The sequence below is a fragment of the Syngnathoides biaculeatus genome, chromosome 23 (genome assembly GCF_019802595.1).
Source record: "Syngnathoides biaculeatus isolate LvHL_M chromosome 23, ASM1980259v1, whole genome shotgun sequence".
Taxonomy (NCBI): Eukaryota; Metazoa; Chordata; class Actinopteri; order Syngnathiformes; family Syngnathidae; genus Syngnathoides; species Syngnathoides biaculeatus.
This window is the reverse complement of record NC_084662.1, coordinates 18,498,673-18,522,852: the sequence shown is the minus strand read 5'-3', so window position 1 is coordinate 18,522,852 and position 24,180 is coordinate 18,498,673. Positions and strand designations below refer to the sequence as shown.

Below are 24,180 nucleotides of genomic sequence, written 5' to 3'. Positions count from 1 at the left end.
ATGGGAATTTAAAGTTTCTTTGATAGTGCCAAAAATATTTGATTAGGACATCTGATTTATTTTATATTCCACATTGCATCATGATCATTTTTTTTAATCTCCGATGGAGATCAAATGTCGACAATAGATACAATTTAGGCTTCCAGATGAATCTAAGCAAAGATAAAAATATCTAATCCCCGCATCAAGTGGCTGTGCCACAATGATCAGTGATTCAGAGGTGCATCTTGGGTATTTTATTTGCAGCGACTGCCTGGATGGAAGCACATAATGTTCATTGTTGGTCCAAGCCCCATGGTTTGATCTTCATTGTCAGCCAGGCCTTTAACGGAACTATGACAGAATGAAAAGAGGGAGTGAGAAAATAGTTTTAGTCAGAGAAATTCACAACAAAGCGATACAACTTCATAAAACCATACATGTACTCCGTTTAGCATACAGTAGTGGTGCTACAACAAATACAGCTCATCTAAAAACAATAGTGTTCACAGTTTATTTTGGCTGTGATTGTCATTTTTGTACAATGTAATAAATGGATGTAAGAAACGTGGTTCTATAAAAGTGGTGGGCAAACTGGAGCCAGGGTGGCATTTGCGGCCCATTGTCTCTTATTTAGTAGCCCATGGAAAATACTACAGTATACTTAACAACCAACAAGGCTTGTGTCGTTTGCCTGTATTAGACAATCCCCTTTATATACTTGGAGGCAAGGCAGGAGAAGAGAAAAAATATATTCATTTTAATTGCTGACATGCTTGTTTTCAGCAATTCACACGTCATTTCAGTATCATTTTGGTGCTTCTGGATGGAAATTGTTGGCTCCATTGTCAAGTTCACCTTTATCCAGATTGCTTTTGTTTTGGTTCTGGGTTGTGCTAACTTGTGGGGCAGTGCATATTGCACATAACAGAAATCTCCTCTGCTAGTGGGAGATTTCTGCTCCACGTGTTTTCTCAAACCATTTTACAAAAATACGTTTTCATATACATAAGATAATTCTACATTTGCACTCTGTTCTTGGTGGCCACAGCCATCACATTTTTGCCCACAAAACGGGAGGTATGTGGCACAACATGGCTGTGACTGCCAGAACAGAGTTTTCAAACTATCAAAACAATTTCCATGGCAGTCACGGTATGGCTGAGGAACCTAGTTTGCTGTAGTAAAACATAAAATGTGACATTGCGCAACCGAGCAGAGAAAAACATTTGCTGATTCACTGACATTATAGGAAAGGCAGCGTCGAAATATACTAGAGGACTTGGATTCAAAATATACGAAGACTGGTTCTGTAGTTCTGTTAGTGGTTAACATTTACTGTAGTGAAGCCTCAACCATTTGCCTACTGTCACTGAAGGCCTGCTCGAATCCTGGTAAATACGACTAATTATCCGGTACCACTCTCATTTGCATGCCTTTGAAGAATTAAAATCATAATAAGCCATTCACAGCAGATTTTAGGATGGTGCAATTTATATATTCAAATCCCATCACTATTGACATTTTGTGGAATTTTCTGTCATGCAGTCATTGCTGTTTCCATTAGATGCCTGGCAATGCGACAGAATGGTTAAAGCTGCTCTTGCTTCACTCACAGCTGTTTAGTTGCACAGCTCAAAATTATTTACATGACAAAAAAAAAAAAAAAGAAAATGCATACATTCTTCTTCAGATCTCTGCCTGTGCACTTCCTCTGGCACATAATCGCTGTGCCCGATGGTGATCGCAGGACCGTGCAACACAATAGACCCTTTAACCACCTGCTCTGAATAGTTAATCTTGCTGCAAGCTATTGAATTTGAGTAACTGATACGTATGCGAATGTATTGTCTGGGCACCTGTGTGAGTGTGTACATCTGCAGGTGGACGTGTGCGTTTCCCCGACAACAGCAGGTCGACTGGCTCGATCGTTGTCTCTGTCTTAAAGGTAGTTTGCAGACACAACACGTAAGTTAAAAGGTTGCGCAGAGAGGAAATAACCCCAAACACAGCTGTGTCAATCCAAGCCACTGACCACAGGCGTGCTGTGCAGCCCTACAATCGGATATGATTCATTTACCCATGAAACCCAAGATGCCACGTTTCTATGAAAATTGGCTCAGGCCTTTATTCAATTAACTTATTGTATCCCTAAGTGAGGCATCAGATGTCCCATTCAACGGAGCTGCTGATGATAATAGTTTGTCCTTGCAGTTGAATTAAGTACTAGAAATCTCTTTGTTAACCCTTTTAAATGGGCCTGTGGTGGTCTGCTACATTATGTGACATTTGACACATTCAAAGGGCTCTCTAATGCAGCACTATTTTGTATAGCTGGCCTCCAGGCGAAGTTAAATGAGGCTTACGTGGTGACATAAATTTCACAGTGAAAATTTCACTGACACTTTCTCCCCATAGGCCTGGTCTAAAAAAAAAAAAAAAGAAATGCCCTTCAGTCAAGCATAAGCCTGACAGCATCCTCGGCAGCTCGAATTCTGGGCTGGAACAGCCACAAAACAGCCAAAGTACGTTTCCCACATCTTATTAAAAAAAAAAAAAAGCTTGTTTAAAAGGTCAACACTGAAGTCACTATGGTATACAATTAGAATAGGGGCATTTTTAAACAGTGGTTGAATTATTAAATAGAGAAAGATAAGAGCTGGCTCGCAACGGATACTGTCACTGGCCAGTCATGAATGATGCATTGATGCATCAAGCGTCGGTGCATATTTTTGACATGTACTGTGATACAGCCAAGACGCCATTGGAGACCCACTGGAGACCTCTCGAGCAAATTCCCTTCCCCTCACCACCCCTTGCCCCCCGCACCTCTTCCACTGTCCATCGCGAGCTTTGGCCAGAAGGTCCTATTTCATTCAACACATCACTGGCTACTTTGACTACTCCTGATAAAACATACTGAGGTCCAGCAAGGGGGGCATCCATTATTTTATTTTCATTTTTGCGGTTGATTCAATTCTGATGCAGTCAAGTCAATTGTATCATATGATTTGATAGCAGTTCAATGGTACTTTATAGTGAGGTGGTTTTGTAATATTTTGTCCTTTTATTGTAGCTAAAATAAGGTTAAAAGGATGGATGAAAAACACCTCTCAGTATGATGGAAAATGGTGTCACAAAATCGCATTTTAAGTGGATACATGACTTCCTTATTTCAATCTTGACCATTACAGTGCTGTGATTGTAAATAATACTACTACTAATACTGCTACTAATAATAATAATACGATAGAGCTCTTGCTATACCTCACTATGCTCTTTTAAGGAAATGGGCATTACATTCAGAGCTATATGGTTCGCATAGTATAAGTTGCATGATGTCAGGCTAAACTTTATATCAGTCACGCATCCCTCTAAAAGAGCACATAACGCGACTGTGCTGCGTGCATTCAAAAGTGAGATTTTAGATCGAATGAGGAGCGATTAAAAAGGAGGAGATATCGTATGTAATCAGTATCTGAAGAGCAAGAGAGACATTTGGCAAGCAGCTCCCCTTTCAGCACGTCGGTGGTGAATCGGGGGATTTAATGGATTGTAAACTGTGTGCGAGCGAGTGTTTCTTACTATTAAAAAAAATCGTCAATGTCGTCATCCTCTGTTTAGTTTAGGTGATAATAAACAGCGGAAACTTTCCACTTGATCGACAGTCACTAACTCGGTATTTGTCCGGAAACCACTTTGAGTAAGTCACATTTGCGCGCGCGCGGCTGTACGAATGTGTGTGCGTGCGTGTTCGCGTGCTAGCGTGTTTCAGCAAATTGCTGGCTTTGTGTGACAAAAAGATGCGTGCGCTCAACCAAAACACTTGGATCCAGGTCATCAAATTCACAGGATTAGAATTATGTAACCCAAAAACTTCACAATTGATCGACACAGTGACGTTGACGAGCAGATGAACATTAAATAATATGAATAATAAGAACAGTTATAGTAATAAATAACAGTGTTGCGATGCGCCTACCTTTCCACGCCTAAGGGAGACGAAGAGCTTCGGGTGAAAATGGGCGTGCGTAAAATTGTGAAAACGAAAACAATCCAGGGCAAAAGTCCATCCGGAAACGTCCTCAGTGTTGGATTGTTTCAAGAAATGCCGATGCGGGTGCGGGCGTGTAGGTTATCGTGAAAGAAGTGAGCGCGATGAAAGGAATGGTCCTCTCCCTCGGTCCTCTTCCTCCTCCGCCTCCTCCGGTCTCAGTGAGCGCGCATCTCTCAGTCCGTGTGCGCGATGGGACATGCATCGCTCCTCTGCGCTTCGATTCTGGTCTGACACGCCTTCTACGCTCTGAGGTGGAGAAGGAAGGACCGCCGGTTCTCCAGAACCCTCAGAAAAAGAGAACCATCCTCAAATAAAATACTATATATTGACCTGTAAAACTCGCCCATTACTTATACAGGGACTAATCACATCTGAACTTTAGGGGTGCTCAGTACTAAAGCATTATAGTCACCATATGGGCCAGGTTCTTATACAGTAATTTAATTAGTAACGGTGAAGCCAATTGTGAAGATTTTTTTTAATGTATCTATTTCTTTTCATGTCGCCTCGGTTTCATATGGGTAAATATGTATGTTTGGAGCCCTGTTTTCTAAAAACTTGATTACAATCTTGGGACGTCATAGTCAAGGCAATCGTTATTGACAGAGCAAATGGTTAACTACACTTCTTGTATCGCAGTAAAATTAAAACTCATCACGGGAAAGACATAAACAGCTTCATAAAAATTGTGTTGCCCAATTTAACTCTGACGATATGCGTGGATAAAGGATCTGAACTACTCGTTAAACCCATCCTGATTTTGTCTTTACACAAAGAGACATAATAGTTTCGACATGTTCATGAATTCTTCCATAGTCATTCATATCTCACCAACAATTATTTAGTTTTATCTATACTATAACAACTGTCAATAACAGTTGATGAGTAAAAAATATTGATCCTCAAAAGGCAATGCTTTGGGGATGTGTTCACTGTTATTGATCAAATTATATGAAAATGACCCATGTAGAGCAATTTGGAACAGTATAAATGGAAAAAAAAACCCAATGCTTTAAAGGGGTCATTTTATACATTATTTTCCTTTTAATATACAAATGGGTCCATTTTATACATTATTTGCCTTTTAATAAAGAAATAGTTCTTTAGAGTGTTTGACCACCCATCAAGCGTGTAAATATTTTATTTCTTAAACTGTATCTCCAAGCTAGCCGCACTTTTACCCCATAAAACAATGAGGCTAATTTACAAAATCAGTGTGTCACACCGGGTTTCTCCACCCATGGGTTGACGAGCAAAAATGGGCCAGTTAAGTTTCACATTCAGGAAGTGGCTCAATCACATCGTCTGAAGGAATGACATGCAGAAACATCCACACATGCCATGGATGCAACCCCACCTCTTTTATGTCAAATCCAAAAGGGAAGTAAAAAGAGACTGCTGTGTTGTTTCCAAGATCCACCCCTGGTTGCTATGGTGATGCAACCTGAAGTTACATTCTTAACTGAGACAGACGCCATGCTTCTGATTTCATTCAAATCAACGATATATTATAGTTTCTAAATACAATACATTCATAACTGAGAGAGACGCCATGCTTCTGATTTCATTCAATCATTCACACGTAGCAATGTTATGCTAGCGAAGAACGTCTCATTCATTTATACTAGACGTGTATTAAAAATCAAATATCGGGCATATCTTCAGGCAAACACAGTCTGGTTAAGCTTCGGCCGCGAGCCGGCAAGAAAGCGACACGTTTGTGCAGTCCGATCATCGCTAAATATCGCTCAACAAAGAATAAGTGTGTCAATCGTTCACACTTAGCAATGTTATGCTAGCAAAGAACATCTCATTCATTTATACGAGACGTGTATTGAAAATCAAATATAGGGCATAACTTCGTGCAAACACAGTCTGGTTAAGCTTCAGCCGCGAGCCGGCAAGAAAGCGACACGTTTGTGCAGTCCGATCATCGGTAAATATCGCTCAACAAAGAATAAGAGTGTCAATCGTTCACACGTAGCAATGTTATGCTAGCGAAGAACGTCTCATTCATTTATACGAGACGTGTATTGAAAATCAAATATAGGGCATATCTTCGTGCAAACACAGTCTAGTTAAGCTTTGGCTGCGAGCCGGCAAGAAAGCGACACGTTTGTGCAGTCGGATCATCACTAAATATCTCTCAACGAAGAATAAGTGTGTCAATCGTTCACACGTAGCAATGTTATGCTAGCGAAGAACTTCGAATTCATTTATACGAGACATGTATTGAAAATCAAATATAAGGCATACCTTTGTGCAAACATATCTGTTCCGGTTGATATTAGATGGATTTAGTTGATGATGCGGTCTTCCACAAGGTTTGATCCATCGAAGGCATTTTTCGTACTGGGTCTTCGGTTTTGGAAAGGGTCCGTGACTACACCTCTTAATCATATCTATTGTTAAAGAACCCAAATACGCGATAAAACGCTAACAAAACCTATACTGGGCCATTCAATGTTGTCAGAGAAAATGGCGGGAGCAAAAAGGGGCGTGGTTTATCCAGATCTCTGGCCTCTGATTGGTCAGTGACGCGGATTGCGCAATATCCACGGAGGGGCCAATTCGATGCATAAAATGTATTATGATTCTTGATCCATGAGATACTTTGAAAAAATAATCTCACACACATTATTAAAAACTTGGGAACTGTTTTAAAATGGTGTAAATAAAAAATAATAAAGTAAGTCTGCTTCACTAATGAAAACAACTGTAGAATTTGATGTTGCTCTGAGTTTGACTGGTCGCCAGTCCAGGATGGTCAGGCCACTTTTTGCCCAAAGGCTCTAGCACTCTGTGGCGGGAGCAGGACAGCACAGGACACATGACTGGAGTGACATTGGTAGTCTTATTGGTAGTGTGTCTTCTTTATGTATACTAACTGGCAGGTTAAGGAATAAAACAATTGTGATCCTCGTACAAATATCTCAATTTGAGAAAATAACAATGGTTGTGGGAGTTGTTTTTTTCCCCCATTCTTCATTAAACACTCATGAGCTGATGTAGTCCACCAGAAAATGTCAGCGCATTGACATTGTGCAAATTGCCCCAGGGGTTGCCTCGGGCTCCTTAAGATTAGACTGTATACTGTGAGAATGGAAGTCCAGTAGTGTATTGAGGAATACAAGGATGTGGGTAAAATTGGGACCCTGGACAGCTCTCCATCATCGACGTACTAGGGTTCTGTCCGAGGTCCTGAACCCATGACAGAATACCTGAACGTGATTTTCTTCATGTGGTGCGTGTACCCTTTAACACTGAGCATTAAGTTCCACTGTGGGGCTTGGAAATCAGGAGCAGCTGCGGAAACAGTGCGAATATACCAGCATGACACAGTAAAAGCCATTAAGAATAGGAGCACGAGACAAAATTAAGCGTATTCAGCCAATTCTTCTTTGCCTCGGGCTGTTTATTAGAACACAGTGAAATGATTTGGAAGGTAAAAATGATCTGAAATGATGTTCTTCCTGTTCAAATAATTTTGTTTCACTGAAAGGCAATTCCATGTCGACCATTCAAGAGATTGAAATGTGTTCCAGGTGTCCAACTGTGGGGGGGAGGGTGGGGGACACACACTGTAGATAAAATAGTAATATAAATAATCAGTGGGACCTGTAAAGTGTACAAAAGTCCAGCAGGACAAAATCAATGTCTTAAGTGGCATCACCATATTTACATCAATCATCAGTTTAGAAAACTTCATAAGGAAGGCAATCAGAATTTTGGCCTCACTGAATTTTAGAATACCTTGAAGATTTTCATAATGTTTGTCATAACGTATCGTTGTGGATGTGAACATAAGGATGTGATGTGTGGCACCTGTCAAAGTGAAGCCGAGCACTGCTGACAACTTTTGACTGTCAGGCAACAGTAAAACATATAGAACAGTGATTTACACTAAATATCCTTTGAGGGTTTGTTTTGTTTTTTGTTTTTGTAGTGATATTGATTTTTTTCTTGGTTTAGTTCTTTGAACGCATGGGCTTTGTATGCAACTGATGCATGGCTCATTTTAGGTACAAATATAATAATATTATTGAGTCAATTTAACCAGACGAAATCGGGTGATTCGATTGACGTGGCAACAGGGTGAATCCTGATTGGACAAAATTAAAAAAAAATACATATATACATCTACATAAACGATTTGTTGGGAATCATCATGTATTGGAGAATTTGGCTTTGCTTTGTCCCCAGGAAACATTCCAGGAAAGACTTGACCTTCCTTCCTTGTCCTTCTTGCCCACTTTTCCCTTTTTACCAGCAGAGATGAAAATGCTAAACTTTTTACTTGTTCCTTTATCTATCAATGATGCTTTGGTATCCACTTCTTATTCTTCTTTTACTGTTGTATCAATGTTTCTATGTTGTTAAATGCCATTTGTCAATAGAGATTTTCTATAAATAATGAGAAAAAAATTACTTTCTTAGGTGATGCTGCTTCCAATCCATGCATCATGGCTTGTCTAATGACTTACTCATAGACTATTTTTTTAATTTTATTGAGAGTCTCCTCTCAGTGTTTAGACTAAACTTGTTTTTGCACAACCTTCAACATCCTGCTGCTCGTGATGATGAGGAAGATGCTGACTATTTTTATTCTTATTATTAGATAACTCAGCTGAAAGGCTAGAAATCAGAAAGAAAGAAAACAGGAACAACTTATTTAAAACCACGATGAACAGATTCATGTGGCGAGAGGCAATAAAAGATTATTTAAAATAGACAACTGCATAGTTGACTTGAAGACAGAAGGTAAAAAAAAAGCTCATGCAGTGCTAGAAGCCAGCAGTAAGATGTGAGTGCTGAGATGATGAGGCTGCCTGAGGGTCTTGACTTGATCTGTGTGACTTGCAGCGAAATGAGCGCTGTCTTCACATACATTATGTGGGCAGGAGAAAAGGTCCAAAGATTCAGAGAAATAAAGAAACAACAGGTAAGCTCACAGACATTAAAAAAGGAGAATGTTACTCACTTCCCCTGGAACTGGCTCAAATCCTCGCAGTTGCTTTTAAAAATGCGGTAGCTTGAGGCGCAGAAGTGAATATTGACTGAGGCATGCAGGATTGTCTAAGGAAGCTTCCATTACCTTCTCCTGTATTCTGAAACGTAAAAAAAAAAAAAAAGAAATACTCGTGTAGTGCGATTCCAGAACATTACACAGCACACTAAAAATACTACCCACATTCGATACCAATACCATGTTGGCAGTGGAAATCAAAAGTGATTCTTGTGTTTTTTTGGAATGGGTTGTAGTGGGGGAGTATTCTTGGACCACAGGTGGCATGGTATGCTCCTGGTTAGTACAACCGCCTCACAGTTCAGACGTCACTAATTTGGATCCGGACTCTGTTCTATCTGTGTGGAGATTTTGATAGATTTCCTCCCACATACCATACCGAAACAAATTCATGTTAGTTTAGTTACTCTAAATCATCCTTAGGGGTAAATGTGAGTGTAATGCTTGTTTGTCTATATTTGCATATGCACCGTTATTGGCTGGCGTCTACTCCAAGTCAGCTGGGATAGTCTCCAGCCTACCTGTGACCCCCCGATGACGATAAGCTGTAGAGAAAATGGATGGATGGATCTTGGACCATGTAGTGTATGTACATAATTCAGTCAATAAAATTAAGAAAGATGGGCTTTCCTTTGATGTTTTATGTGGCATTGAACATTTTAGATGTTGAGCACGCCATATTTTTTTGTTCACACATGAGTTCGTCTTTAAGCAGCTGAACGTTCGCACTTTTCATTCTCCTGTCCAGACATCTTGACACACCCATCGCACGTAAACACAGAATTCACTGACAAGTGAGGCTGTGTGAAAATCTAGGAGTATCTATTTTTCCTGAGACTCCTGAATGTCATTAAAAAAAAAAAAATCAGCAAAAGAGAAAGAGCACATGAGAATATTGAAATTAGTTAGGTCGTTACTTTACTAAGTGCCAGTAAATCATTTGGATGATTAGTCTGGCGAGAGAGATGAGACTTCAAGTGAATGTATTAGGTGTGTGGCAACAGTAAAAAAAACAAACAAACCCAAAACCCCCCATAATTTAACAAAAGAGTGGCAGTTTAAAAACATTTGACAACAATCTTTGACATTATGAATCCACGTAGAATATATTTTATCTGCATCCAAACTTTAAGTGCAATTTGATGTTTCACCTTCTACTCAGTCCAGCCTTTGAAGGGCTCAAGAGGAAAAGTGCTTAGATTGAAGGGAGAATTTCAGAGGGGCCCGATTTGACAAGGAATGCCAGACTTTTAGAATTGCTTCACCCAAAATGTGTTGCCCTATCTGCAGTGACTGACTTAAGTCGACGGGAGAAGCTGCACATCCAGAAAGGTGTGCAACGTTTTACGTCTGACACACATGCAAGAATACAGCCAGAAGATTGTCGGTGGATGAGGAACGGTATTACGAATCAGACAAGCTTATCTTCAGCATCTGCCGTAAAAATGAGGTGGAGCTTTGAAAGGGCCTGTGTGGCTAAATCAACATTTGAGCAGCTTTCTTTAATCGGTGAGTCATTAGACTTTTACAATAGCGTGCCGGAATGGATTAAGTCTGATCTAAAGAGGTTGCCATTCCAAAACCTAAAATCATATCCCAACGTGGGAAAATCCTGCTTTTGATAATATGTTTGTTTGAGTCAGGAAAGGTTGAGTAAACTATTTGTAGACTTCAAATTTGTCATACTGACCAGCCGCGTGCTGGCATTTTCATGCATACCCAGTGACATATTAATTATGTTTTAGGGGCTCATGATGAAAAGACCAACAGCTCTGGCTCTCTCTCTGAGGAAGGAGCAGCAGCAGAGTGCGAGACATGCAGATGAAAAAAAAGAAAAGAGAGAACATCCCTGGAGAAAACAAGTGTCACACTACATGTACACCGCAGCGTGACACACAAAGCACAGACAGTGTGACCGACCTTCACAACCCTGACAAAAACACATGCAAACACAAAGGCAAATAAAAAGACTTTCCTTCTGCAAAATGAATTACTGAGATCAAACACAATAAGCGTCTCAGCCAAGCGTAAAGTTTTCTTGCATGCCTTGCTTTTCGCCTCACAAAAAGACGTGATAAATGAATTACAGTACAACCCTTTGATATTTTTCTCCTCACTGAATTCCACACAAGCTTTGCTCTACTTTAATAATAATAAAATATCTACTTGTTCTGCAATCAGGCAACAAATTCCATACTGCCGCAACAACTGTTACAATATTTACACTGCATTTTAGATGCTTTGAAGCAGTGAATGAATTCATTTGTATATTCTTAGTGCATGTAGAGTTGTTCTAGAACACATTTCATCATCCTGCCAAACGTTTGTATATACTGCAATCATTAGCAATACATAAATTACATGATGATGTAATGGTGAAGAAGCTAGGGTATCTTATCTATCTATCTATCTATCTATCTATCTATCTATCTATCTATCTATCTATATCTATCTATCTATCTATCTATCTATCTATCTATCTATATCTATCTATCTATCTATCTATCTCTAGGTACCACCTCACTAGGGTCCTTTGACTCTGTCTTCATCTTATGGAACATGTCTCAAAGGGCACTGTGAAAACTAACAAAAAAGAATGAATGCCAGAAGAAGAAGACGAGAGGGATTGTTATGTTATGCTTATTTCCTTTGGACTCAATCTGCTTTGTATAAACAATAATGTTAAGTCAATCAGTGTATCCATTTTTCCATTATTCTTTTTTGTATTCTGGTTGTCAGCCACAGGGCTCAGCCCTTCTTTGTACCATTCACACGCACTTTTAAATCAACTGATGAACAATTTAGTGCAGGGGTCGGGAACCTATGGCTTGCAAGGCACACCTGACTCTTTTGGTGGTTGCATATGCCTCGCAGAGCCCTCATCACAACATACTGTACATGTGATTTCTGTCGTGCAGGCAACGCAAATGACGCAGAGACAGTTTGTTCTAGTGGGTTTGCCATAGTTTAATGTGGCAGTCGATCTTTACAGGCGCAGAAGGGTTGAACGCCGATCGGGTCGGAACCATTAACTAGAAATGCTTTTGACAAAGGTTACTCAAAGAAAAAAAAGATTAGTATTGAAGTTTTCAGCAAGAATGGACAGCCTTTGTGAAGAGATGGCTCTGTTGTGTGTCTAAATTCATAGATGGGGAGTATGCCAAAGCTTTCGTACTTGTTGTTGTTAATAAACATTTTGACAACTTTGCATAAAGATAAGATAATCAAACAAATAAAAGACATGCCTTTGTCCGCAAGAACTGTTCACCATCGTACCATCATGATGGCAAATCAAATTGAATTACTTTCACGGTGATCGGATGAAGTCTCAACGCTTGCATGAAACATATGAAACAGACTTCAAAGCCATCAGCAAAACCGTGCCACACCAGAAGTCGCATTAATGCTAAAAAGTACTTTTGTCATCATTGGCTAGCAAAAGCGTAAAGATGTTATTTAAAATCGTTCTGACACTTATTGTACTCTAAAAGTGTTGGTCTTACATAAATGCGCAAATACACGTGTACTTAGTTTTTAAAACACTGTACGGCTCTTTTGAAATTACATTTTAAAATATTTGGCTTTTATGGCTCTCTCAGTCGAAAAGGTTCCTGACCCATGATTAAGTGTCTTCAATTTACCTAACAAGTCTGGTGTGGCGGAAAAATATGTTAGAATAGTACAGGACAGCGGTGAGGTGAGGCGTTGGTGTGTTAGAAGCATTTAAGGTGGAGGTGGGACTGCATCAGGGACCCGCACTGAGCCCCTCACTGTTTGCGGTAGTAATGGATAGGCTGACAGATGAGGTTAGACTGGAATCTCCTTGGACTATGATGTCTGCAGATGATATTGTGATCTGCAGTGAAAGCAGGGATCAGGCGGAGAAATAATTAGAAAGATGGAGGCACACACTGGAAAGGACAGGAATGAAGATTAGTTGAAGTAAAACAGAATATATGTGTATGAATGTGAGGGTCGGAGGAGGAGGAGTGAAGCTTCAGAAGAGATGGCAAAGGTGGACAACTTCAAATACTTGGGGTCAACAATACAGAGCAATGGGGAGTGTAGTAAGGAAGTGAAGAACTGGGTCCAAGCAGGTTGGATCAGCTGGCGGAATGTGTCTGGTGTTCTATGTGACAGAAGAGTATCCGCTAGGATGAAGGGCAAAGTTTATAAAACAGTGGTGAGGCCGGCCATGATGTACGGATTAGAGACGGTGGCACCGAAGAAACAACAGGAAGCAGAGCTGGAGGTAGCAGAAGTGAAGATTCTGAGGTTCTCTCTTGGAGTGAACAGGTTGGATAGGATTAGAAATAAGCTCATTAGAGGGACAGCAAAAGTTGGATGTTTTGGAGACAAGGTTGGAGATAGCAGACTTAGATGGTTTGGAGATGTTCAAAGACGAGAGAGTGAGTATATTGGTAGAATGATGTTGAGGATGGAGCTCCCAGGCAAAAGAGCGAAAGGAAGACCAAAGAGAAGGTTTATGGATGTTGTGAGGGAGGACATGCGGACAATGGGTGTGAGAGGAAGATGCACGAGATAGGCCGAGATGGAAAAAGATGACACACTGTTGCGACCCCTAACGGGACAAGCCGACAGGAAAAGGAGAAGGAGAATTGACCTATTGACCAGTTTTTGAATATGCAAGGAGAAACCTCATGCCAGCAGAGGGAGAACATGCAAACTCAACACAGGAATGGCAGAAACGAGATTTAAAAAAAAAAAAAAAAACCTCAGAGTCGTGATTTAGACATGCCGATCACATAATGGTTTGCAATTACACTCGGATGAATCCACTTGTTCAGGTGGGTTTTTTGTTGATTTGATGGCTCGATAGCGCCCCCTCTCATACAGAGGCTATGACTAAGGCATGTGTGTTTTGAACGCGACCAGTTCCAGACTGCCCGTGGTATTCCTAAGCAGCGCACGTATAATTCTAAGTACATCAGAATCAAAATTTTTATCATGCTGTCCTTTGTTGGTTAGGGGGGGTTGTGTGTGGGGGGGGCGGGGGGGGTTGGCTAGTTTGCATGTAGGGTGAGGTAAAACCTCTGCAGGCGAGTTCCTCATAGCTGTCTAAAGACGTGACATAATTGCAGAAGTTCGTGTGAATCTGGCTACAAATGGATTTTCCTTTTGTTTTTTGTTCATGCGTTACAATGGAATCACTCCTCCCAGCCAGAGCACACAGGGCAGTCCTACTTACGTCGTTCTCCTTGGACCAGCACATTGTCATCTTGCTCATAAATAAATATAGTGTTTTATTATTGTTTTCTCTTTTGCTAAAGAAATACATTTTGTGGTTTTTAAACATTGGATGTGAGATGAGAAAACCATTTCTCCTTCCATAGAATGAAAAATCATACGATGTCTTCTCTACATCATCCACCATAAACCAGGAAGTAGCAGCCTAAAATACACACAAAGCACTTTAGCACTACAACTACAACTACCACAAAACACACAAGTAAACCATGCAAAACATGAAAACAATTTAAAAAAAATTGAATTGATTTCTTAAATCCATAACAGATGTGAATAAACACAGAACATAATAAATTAAGGGTAATTAGCAAATTCAACATCTTTCTTCACTTTTCTGAAAAGTTTAAAGTTGTCAGAGGTCAGCGTTCTCTTGGATGTTTTTCTTGCCAATCGATGGCGTCAACTTTGCAGATACTCCAAGACTGTATGTATCAGAATATAAAACAAAAGAAAAACAAGTTAAGTGTTCGGTGTTGTGTAAGTAATCTATTTTAAGAAGATATTCCGCCCTCGAGGTTAAAATGCAACCAATCCAACTCAAAGATGAAGCAACACATTTGGAAAAAAAAAAGCTTTTACCAGCAGGCACCACCTGTTTTGATTTAATCAAAATCCATTGTTGTTCACATAACGAATGTCACATGGTTTGTTTTGTGTGGGTTTTTCCCCCTCCTCCCTCTCACATATAATGACGGCAATTGAGTCTAATTGTACTTATTTTACCTCAAATCTCAGGATGCCATCACCCCGGCGAAAAGGCCATTAGTGGGTCAAAGTGATTACACTCTCAAGGGTATATATTAGAAGTCAATTTGCCCAGGTTGGCTCCTCAAAGCGAGCCAGCTAACTACTTTAATGGACGTTCATCTATCTCCCGTTGTTTGGGAACTGTTGCGTGTAAGGTCTGCTAAGCAGGATAGATGTGATATTTATAGATCAATACATTTAGCTTACGTGCGGGAATATGATGGCGAATGATACGAGGGTGATTTTTCATTGTAAATGTCACTGTAATGTCGGGCAGAGAGCACCGAGCATGCATATGAGCTATAGGATGAAAGCAGCATCTTCTGTGGCTCCCTCTCACAGTCGTGAAGGCCTATTTGAATAATGAGGAGAAGCACCTGTCAGGCTCGGTTATCGTGACACAGGGAGTGTAGCACACCAACACCTACAACATCCGAGAGAGGGACAAGGAGCAGGCGCACATGCTACTGCACTGCAGGGCACCACCATGGATTTTTTTTTTATTTATTTATTTTTTTTAAAACACGTGCACCTTGGAGCTTGAATAGACGATTGCCACAGAGGCTGGTGCAATAAACAGTGCATCAATCACTAAACGCACCGTGAGAAACTGCTTTTCTTGGATGAGGGCAATCAGTCTCAGGACAACAAATCATGTAACTTATGCACTAGTGAGCGCCTTTATAGAGAAACACTATCACACATATGTCTTGATGAATATAGTAAATTGTGGTGTAATTGTACACTGTAAGTGTTCCCCTTGTATGTATATTATATATATATATATATATATATATATATATATATACATAAGTAAATGTATTATGTGCATTCATGCTCATGTTGAAGCGGTTGCACGACACACCTGATGACTTGCTACCACCTGGTGTGAACTTTATACGTCTATTTGAACTTGTTTTACATATTTATAACCCTCACAAAGCTCGAAGTGCAGGCATTTTTGTTCTTTTCCTGTACACTATTGATTGTGCTTTACTACCAGGGGTAGCAAAAGTACTCACATTTAGTACTTATTCTCAATAGAAGTGTTGACATTTGTGTGTGTGTGTGGGGGGGAATCACTTGCAAGTACAAGTTTTATTGCTTTACTGAACTAAAAAAAAAAGTACAGAATTTGTATGTACTTATGTACAAAGGTAAAAATGAATCTTATTTTGTTTTATTGATAACATACAATCCACATTTTAATAAATGCACAGCAAAAAAAAAAAAATACTCTGCGCACAAACTAGTTTTGCCTTAACTGAGAAGAAAAAAACTGGAAGGGCTTTGGAAAAGTGTTCACATTGCTTTGATAACCGTTTTGAACTGACAAACAAAAAGATGCTAAATCATTTTAATGGGAACTGAAAATATACACCATACCTGAATGTGTTTTTCTACATGAAACCTTTTTCCTGAAAGGTCAAGTGTCGTCAAACAGATAATTTTTGGTATATTATTAATGAAAACCCCACAGCCAATATGGTCCCATGTGTTTTTTCACCACAAAACATGATTTTGACGTGTACAGCTTTTTGTAACTCCCGCCATGAAAATCCTCTCAGGGATTTCTTTTCGAGAAGAAGCAGGAAGTGACGTAAAGGACAGCGGGACCCCCTTCATGGACTCGTTTGTTTCCATTATTTTTACCTCCGGGGAGGTAGCTCGTTGTTCCTTCGTGTTAGCCAAAATGCCGGCTGATTGCATTGCTGGACATTGCTTGAATACTCGGGAGAATGGAATTACCCTTCATAAGTTTGAAAGAGACCCTGTTTGTTGTGAAAAATGGATTGCATGGGTGCAGAGGACGAGAGCTTCGTGGGTTCCAAATAACAGGTAGGTGTGTATACAGCTACTAAAAAACAATAGTTTGGGGCCGATCACGTAATCGGTCTCTCTCATAACGTAACAAAAGATCCGCGTATGAAATGTGTCGATGTGCACGTCGCCCAGCCAACAATGTCTCACTCAGCCTCATCTCGATAATGTTCATCGCGTACTGCTGTGACTTTGAATATACCCCTAAAAGCAGCATAGCTCGGCTCCACCTCGTCCTTATATGCCACCACGGGCGCCGAAACTCAGCCACACTGGCTAAGGCACCACGTTCGGCGGTCACAGCTTCTGTGAAGGCTGCACGTTGGGCTTTGCGACGGGCGCGGCTCTGAAGAACCCAGCCGAGAATGCGTTACTCAGTCGCGTGCACGCATAAAGCGCCCCAGCTCGACTGTGAACACCCCCCTAAAGCAGCACCGCTCGGCTCTGTCATGAGCCACACCGGCCAGCTGCGATGAGCCGCGATGGCTCATCTCCGCTGCGGAAGTGGATCGGACGGGATGCGGTTTGGCCGTGATCGGATATCATCTAAATATGGCTCGAAACAATTGTGTAATATTGTACTGAGGGCTCGAAACAGTGTAATATTGCCCCGGTAACTTCACTCGGTTGTGCGGTGTTGTCCTTTTCGAAAAGAGCTTCGGTGTCAGAAAGGGTGTCGGAAAAATCCGAATATCTGTTTTTCGGCTTCCATTGTAGCAGGCACTGCGTGTTTTCAACGGCGGAAGTGACGATGACATCAACGACAGAGGACGCGACTAATATGGCGACCACTTGGATGTAGAGGGACACTCAATTGCGCAACTTTGTGCATGGATGACGCGTTCTCCGCTCACTTTTTTTTTCGTATAGACATTAAAGTGAATACTGTTTTATGTATTTTTCATTACAATATCTATTTTAGAATGTTTATAGGGATGACAGTCCCACTTTAAATGCCAGAAGGTCGTATTTCTTCGGCTGGCACAATAGCACAAGGCATTTGCCACAAATCATTCTTGGAGCCGACAACACTAAACAGTTTCTGGAATCAGGCCATGGATGGGGAAATATTTTACTTCTCCAATTCTGTACCGTTATTGTGATCAGTGCTCCCTCTTTCACTTTCTTCCATGTCACCGCTGTCCCTGTTTTTTTTTTCCCCATAACAATCAAGATCTCAACCCCAGTTGACATACCGCTCTTTTTTTGTTGCGTCGTCATTGGGGGAAGTTGTAAAAAATAATGGGCCTATTAGTTTTTATTCACGACGTTCAGTACAAAGGCATCAGAAATGAGATTATTTACAGTACTGCATTGTCACTTGTGTCTGTTGTATCTAAAAAGGGCCACCCACTATCTTCACAAATGCTGGCAAGCCCGCCCGGCTGGTGAGAACCAGTATGCTTTGTTACACACACGCCCATACACACAGGCCTGCCACTGTGCCGTTTCCTCTTTTTAAATGTAGAAGGTCAAAGCTAATTTAGGGCATTTCACTCACTGAGCAAGGAGGTGACTCTGTGTGCGGTGCAGAGAGGAAGGGTGTGTCATGACAAGATGGCGGGGGGTAATAGCTCTGTTGCCATGGTAGGCGATGGCGTGGGGTTGTGGAGCTGCTCTGAGGCTGATAGGTCTAAAGAAAGAGTAGTACCCACAGTAACACACTCGTAGGTACCGCCAAAAATACTCACACTCTCTCCTTAACTTAAGACACATTAAAAAATTATTTTGGAAGGGGCGGGGAGTAATTATACAACTCCTTTACTGAAGTACAAATAAAACAGTAGAGATGCTGAAATTTAAAAATACAACTGTTTTGAGCACATTTATAGTACAACAGAAAAAAATATGCACATAAAAGAGTTCCCTCTTTTATTAACCTGCATAATGCTGAAGCGTCAAACTAAGAAGAAGGAAAAAAAATCATGAGAAATGTTTTGAAATCTCAACAAACCAGAAATCTTTCAGTCTTGCAGAGGATTGTGTTATACCTTCTTACCTTTTTGGCAAAAGTTTGTTTGGATTAACATGCTACAGAAGTACAACAACTTCAGTAGTATCACTCCTGTGAAGTAAGTCATTATTGAGACCACAGTTTGCTTTTTAGAAATGTAGCAACACACCTTTTTAACCCTCTTCAGCCTTGTTCCTCATCTCAACCAATCAGCTCTCTCCAGCCACTTGTATCTTGTCTATGTCTGGCTCTAACACAAACCTATTAACAACATTTCATTATCTATTGCCTTGGCATTAGATATTGTCTTGTTAGAGGCCATAGGTGTATTAAAGTTAAATGTCATAATTTACTCTTTTCTGATTGTTTTCTTTTGTGAAAGTACCATAAATCATTTGTCATTACAATTCTAATAGTGTTATATTGTTACCAGTCATATTTCATCCAAGAAATAACGAGCAAAAATTCACTCTAATCTTTTATGTGCATGAAAAAAAAAAGTTGCTCTGTCATTATTCTTCTGCTTATCTGTGCTCCCATCTCATCTGATTCAAAATGTGACATTCATTATGGATAGGTGAGCTTTTAATTTTTTTCCAAGGCCAAACACTGATTGTTTCTGAAAATAATGGCTTTTTTTGCACCCTAAAAAGAGCAAAGGAAAGGTCATGAACAAAAAAAAAAGGCAAAGATTAGTCAGTACTTACCTAGCATCCAATCATTTTACTTTGTCATCGCGATGTTGTGCACATCTTCATGTGGCCACCTTTTGATGGTACCTGGGGATTCATGGAAAAATTTTGTGAGTAATAATATATTATTTGTATTATTGCCATTTCAACTGTAATAATGCTTTCTACGGAAGACGGAGCTCCTTCATATGGATACATATATTTTGTACTCGGCATAACGAATGAGAGTCTGTTCTCAAACGCTTTACCTGAATTGACAAATGTTTAAATACATAAATGTAAAAATAAAAGCCAAACAAAATCATGTGTATGACATGCTTGCATATGTATTATACCATCATAGTACAAGTATTTGCATATCACTTTTTCAATATGCTCACTTGTTGTTCTTGACGATGTTTTAAAGCAACGATAATTATGTGGCATAACAGTTCAAGGCAATGTTTTGGAATGCAGGTCAACATACACGTTGTCCCAAGAGGAAAAAAATATATAAATATAAATTATAAATAAGGGTCAAACTGCCATGAAACATACATCTGTAAAATTCAAAAAATATTTTTTTATGACCATTAGAAATTGTTTTAAAAAATTTTCAACTAAAATGCTCAGTGTTCACTTCAGTGATGAATGACAAAAGCATAAAATGCAGAAGTTCCTCAGCATTTGTATTTTCCTCACTCGACCAATAGATATTTAATTACCTAGAAGAATAGCAGCACTTATTAAACATGACCGACTGTTTAATGGGGTCAAGGTGACTGTGACAGTCAAGAAAACTCAAATATCAATGAACAAAATATTTGTAGTGTACTATCTGCTGGCACGGATCCAGACAGCCAAAGGTCTTGGCAAGTCACTGGTGCCACCTGGTCACCCACATATTCAGCCACCTGGCTGGACCAACTGTGTGATGACTAAGTGTTGGAGACTGGCCAGATGGTTACGTTATGAGAGACCCCCCACCCTCACCCACCCTCCACCCCACCACACGACTGCATAGACACATTGAGTTTGGCATAAAGTTTCCTCTCACAAATAATTCATGAGGCCCAGATGCATTTCAGCTCAAGAGTCTTAAACACATGCAAACAAAACACATGCTTTATGTACACCTGATGCCTACCCTTTACAACACCCTAAGGCATTTTTTTCATGTTAGACGGTGTAAACAGCTGTATTCTCTTAGCTGTACATTGCATATATCAAAAAGAATTCTGGAGCAGCATCAGTTGTGACTTCTGTTTCACCCGTCCTCCTCCTTGAAGGTTTTGGAGACAGAGAGGTGGTGTGTAATCCAGACTGGAGTGTGGGAGCAGAGACAAAAACCCAGCGCACGTTTTGAATGAAGAAAACTAAAAAAGGGCTGCAGAAAGACTTCTGCTCAAAACTTCTTCAGTGGGTGAAACAAAAGCTGCCACAAGAACAAAAAGTGACAAGACTTTTGAAAAGCACGACTTGTTTCTTTTGTTTGCTGAGGGAATGTCTGCTTATAAAGCAACACACGATACAATAGTCCTTGTCACTCAGCAATTCCGTCGGAAAGCACGCAGCTGATAAATCACGTGTTTCAATAGGCTGACTATTTGTTTTAAAAGGACCTCTCCAAATCCATGAAGAAGCAGAAAGTCCTTGGAAGTTAAACCCAGTGTGAATTGGAAAAGACGGAACCAAAGCCCTGGAATGATAACGGATCAGAGATGACCAAATCCCCTTGCTCGCTTAACATATTCCACTGGAACCTGCTTTTGTCTGTCTGTTTCTCCCAGATGAGTTCATCCATATGGCCTGCCTTCCATCCTCAAGGTCATCACTCATGTCTGTTGCAAAGGAAGCAACACCAGCCACTTTGGCCAAGTAAGAGGGAGTACCTGTTATTTCCTCATTGCCTTGATGGATGATTCCAGGCTGCAAAAGCGGGAAGCAGAGCGCCAAGGAGAGAAGGGTAACATTTGGTGATAGGCTGATAGGATAGAGGAAAGATGGGTCAATGCGGGGAGAAGTGGGTTAATCACAAGGTTTGTTTTGTGGTTGAAACAGCATTGGACATCTATACATGAGGTCATGAATATGAAAAAGCAAGCATGGATGACTTTGAAGATAGAGGCGGCACTTCACTAAGCCTCTCAGACTGCAGAGTGACGTAGTCGTTGCTGTTTTTCATAGCCATGCATGGAAACTCATAACCCCCGCCTTCCCACCCACCACCCGGTGGGGCTCCCATTCCCTGCTTTATTTACCGTGAACCTTCAGCATTCGGCCAACATTCGCTGACTCCGCAGCAATAAATGTAAGAGGCAGCTTGCAGGTGCTCAAGGTGTTTTGTTGTAAAAAGATAGAATTGTGTGTACATCATGATTGTGGAGATTTTAGCAAACAGAAAAAATATGTATGCTAAAATGCAATAAAAGCCAGTCTAGAAGTAAACATAAAGCAACACGTATTTTTTTCTGTTTGATTTGGAAAAGAATGGGTGCTTAATAAATTCAAAATAATGTTTTTTAAAATGTAAATAAAACTTAAAATCTATATAATATGTTATTTATATTTGAATGCTTTGGGAGGAATGTACAGTACATCATACTGGAAAAAAAATATATAGAATTTTTTACACTACACCTAATAAAAAAAAAAGACATTTGATGTTTGAGTTTGAATCTTTCCCTTGACCACCTCTTCTTTTCCTTTGGGCTTGTCCCGTTAGGAGTCGCCACAGCGTGTCATCTTTTTTCATCTAAGCCTATCTTGTGCATCTTCTTCTCTAACTCCCACTGTCCTCGTGTCCATCAACATCCAACATCCATCAACCTTTTCTTTGGTCTTCCTCTTGCTCTTTTGCCTGGCAGCTCCATCCTCAGCATCCTTCTACCAATATACTCACTCTCTCGCCTCTGAACATGTCCAAACCATCTGTGGCCGCCTCTCTCTAACCTTGTCTCTAAAGCATCCAACTTTGGCTGACTCTCTAATGAGCTCATTTCTAATCCTATCCAACCTGTTCACACCAAGCGAGAACCTCAACATCTTCATTTCCGCTACCTCCAGTTCTGCTTCCTGTTGTTTCTTCAGTGCCAGAGTCTCTAATCCGTACATCATGGCCGCCCTCACCACTGTTTTATAAATCTTTCCTTGATCACAATCAACTCAAATCACACGCATCTCAGATCACTTTCACCATTAAAATGAGTGAAAATGCTATAAATCCATTCCAGTCCCCAAATATGCTCCATCTTTTTAATTAGAGAAATTGCATTCACAATATTGTATTGTTTAAAAAAATATTGTAATAACATAGATCAATTATAATATTAATGTAAAAAATTACCTGCAATTGCAACATTTTTGCTTTGATTCAATGGGCATTCAACTGGTCCTTTTGGTGTGTGTACCTTGGCTGTCACAGGGCAGAATAATAATCCAAGAATCTCGAAAAATATTTAATAATAAAAAAAACTACTAAAAGTAACAACAAAATACTCAAAGTAATAAAATATATCTGAAATAAACCTAAACTAGAAACCTGACAAGACGGGTCAGAGATTGACGAGATAAGAAACATCTGGACAAGGCAGACCTGGAGCTGATTGGTCAACACAAGGGAGGAGGCTAAATGTGAACAGGTGGACACAACTAACAAAATGAGCACACAAAGACCTGGAACACAGGAAACAAACTAAACCAACCCAACCAATGATATGTAGAATAAAAACTAGACTGCGCACTCTGCATCCATTATGGACCCCGCCATGGACAATAGGCTGTGACTTCCGGTCAGGGCAAAAAGCCTGGTAAACATGCATACATTGTTATGGAAAACGATGCGATAAATCTAAATACTTGGGATGTTTTGGATTCCAAGAGACGTGAATATAATCCAAACATTTGCCGCATACCCAGGAAGGTTTAGAAGATACAATAACACATATATATGTGATGGGAGGTTCAGGCCTTAATAATATTCCCCATGCCAAACGTCAACTGCCACGCCCACCCCTCGTTTTAGTGTAGCAGGTCTTTCAATTGATATATTCCAAAAATTACAAGGAAATTTTCAGACACTTTTTGTACAAGAGGATGAACAATCTCAGAAATGTTATCAATAAATTCCACACACATATTCACGCTGTAAACTGCTCCTGCTCCGGTAGCCTGACCGTGGTCGGGAGACGCAGGGGAGACGTCTTCTCCTGGGCCGAGGTTGTCCTCCCCGGGGTTAACTCCCTTCTCACGTCGCACCTCCGAAGCTCAATGGCAGGAGTAGTAATAACAGGGAGCACCGATTCGGTATTATTGTCACTTTATTGGCTCTTAGCACACAACACGCATGTGCAGTCTGTCTCATCTATGCATCAACACTCACGGCCACCTGCACAGAGTGGTCTGTGCGCAGTCTAGTTTTTATTCTACGTCATTGAACTCAACTAAAATGGAGACTATAACACCATCCATCCATCCATCCATCCATCCATCCATCCATCGATTTTCTTTGCTCTTTATCCTCACAAGGGTCACAAGGAGACTATAACACATTCTTGCCAAACTGCACACAACAGACTGAGGAAGGGAAGACAAGACAAAAGCTCACTTGTAAATCAAGTCTGTTTGTAATGCAAAACAAAATTTGACAAAGCGACAG

At 40.3% G+C, this 24,180-nt stretch overlaps 1 long non-coding RNA gene across 3 annotated transcripts; it reads right to left on the bottom strand.

The window, feature by feature from the left end:
- Positions 1-7: 7 nt before the first annotated feature.
- On the bottom strand, positions 8-23,095 carry LOC133496625 (uncharacterized). 3 transcript variants are annotated; one of them, XR_009793829.1, is made up of 4 exons: positions 22,870-23,095; positions 19,560-19,631; positions 9,018-9,144; positions 8-333 (listed from the first exon to the last, which is right to left on the bottom strand). It is a non-coding gene; the product is annotated as an uncharacterized LOC133496625 (long non-coding RNA). The 3 variants fall into 3 exon arrangements; XR_009793828.1 differs by lacking the exon at positions 8-333 and adding an exon at positions 7,440-7,617; XR_009793827.1 differs by lacking the exon at positions 8-333 and adding an exon at positions 7,624-8,914.
- Between the last annotated feature and the right edge of the window lie 1,085 nt (positions 23,096-24,180).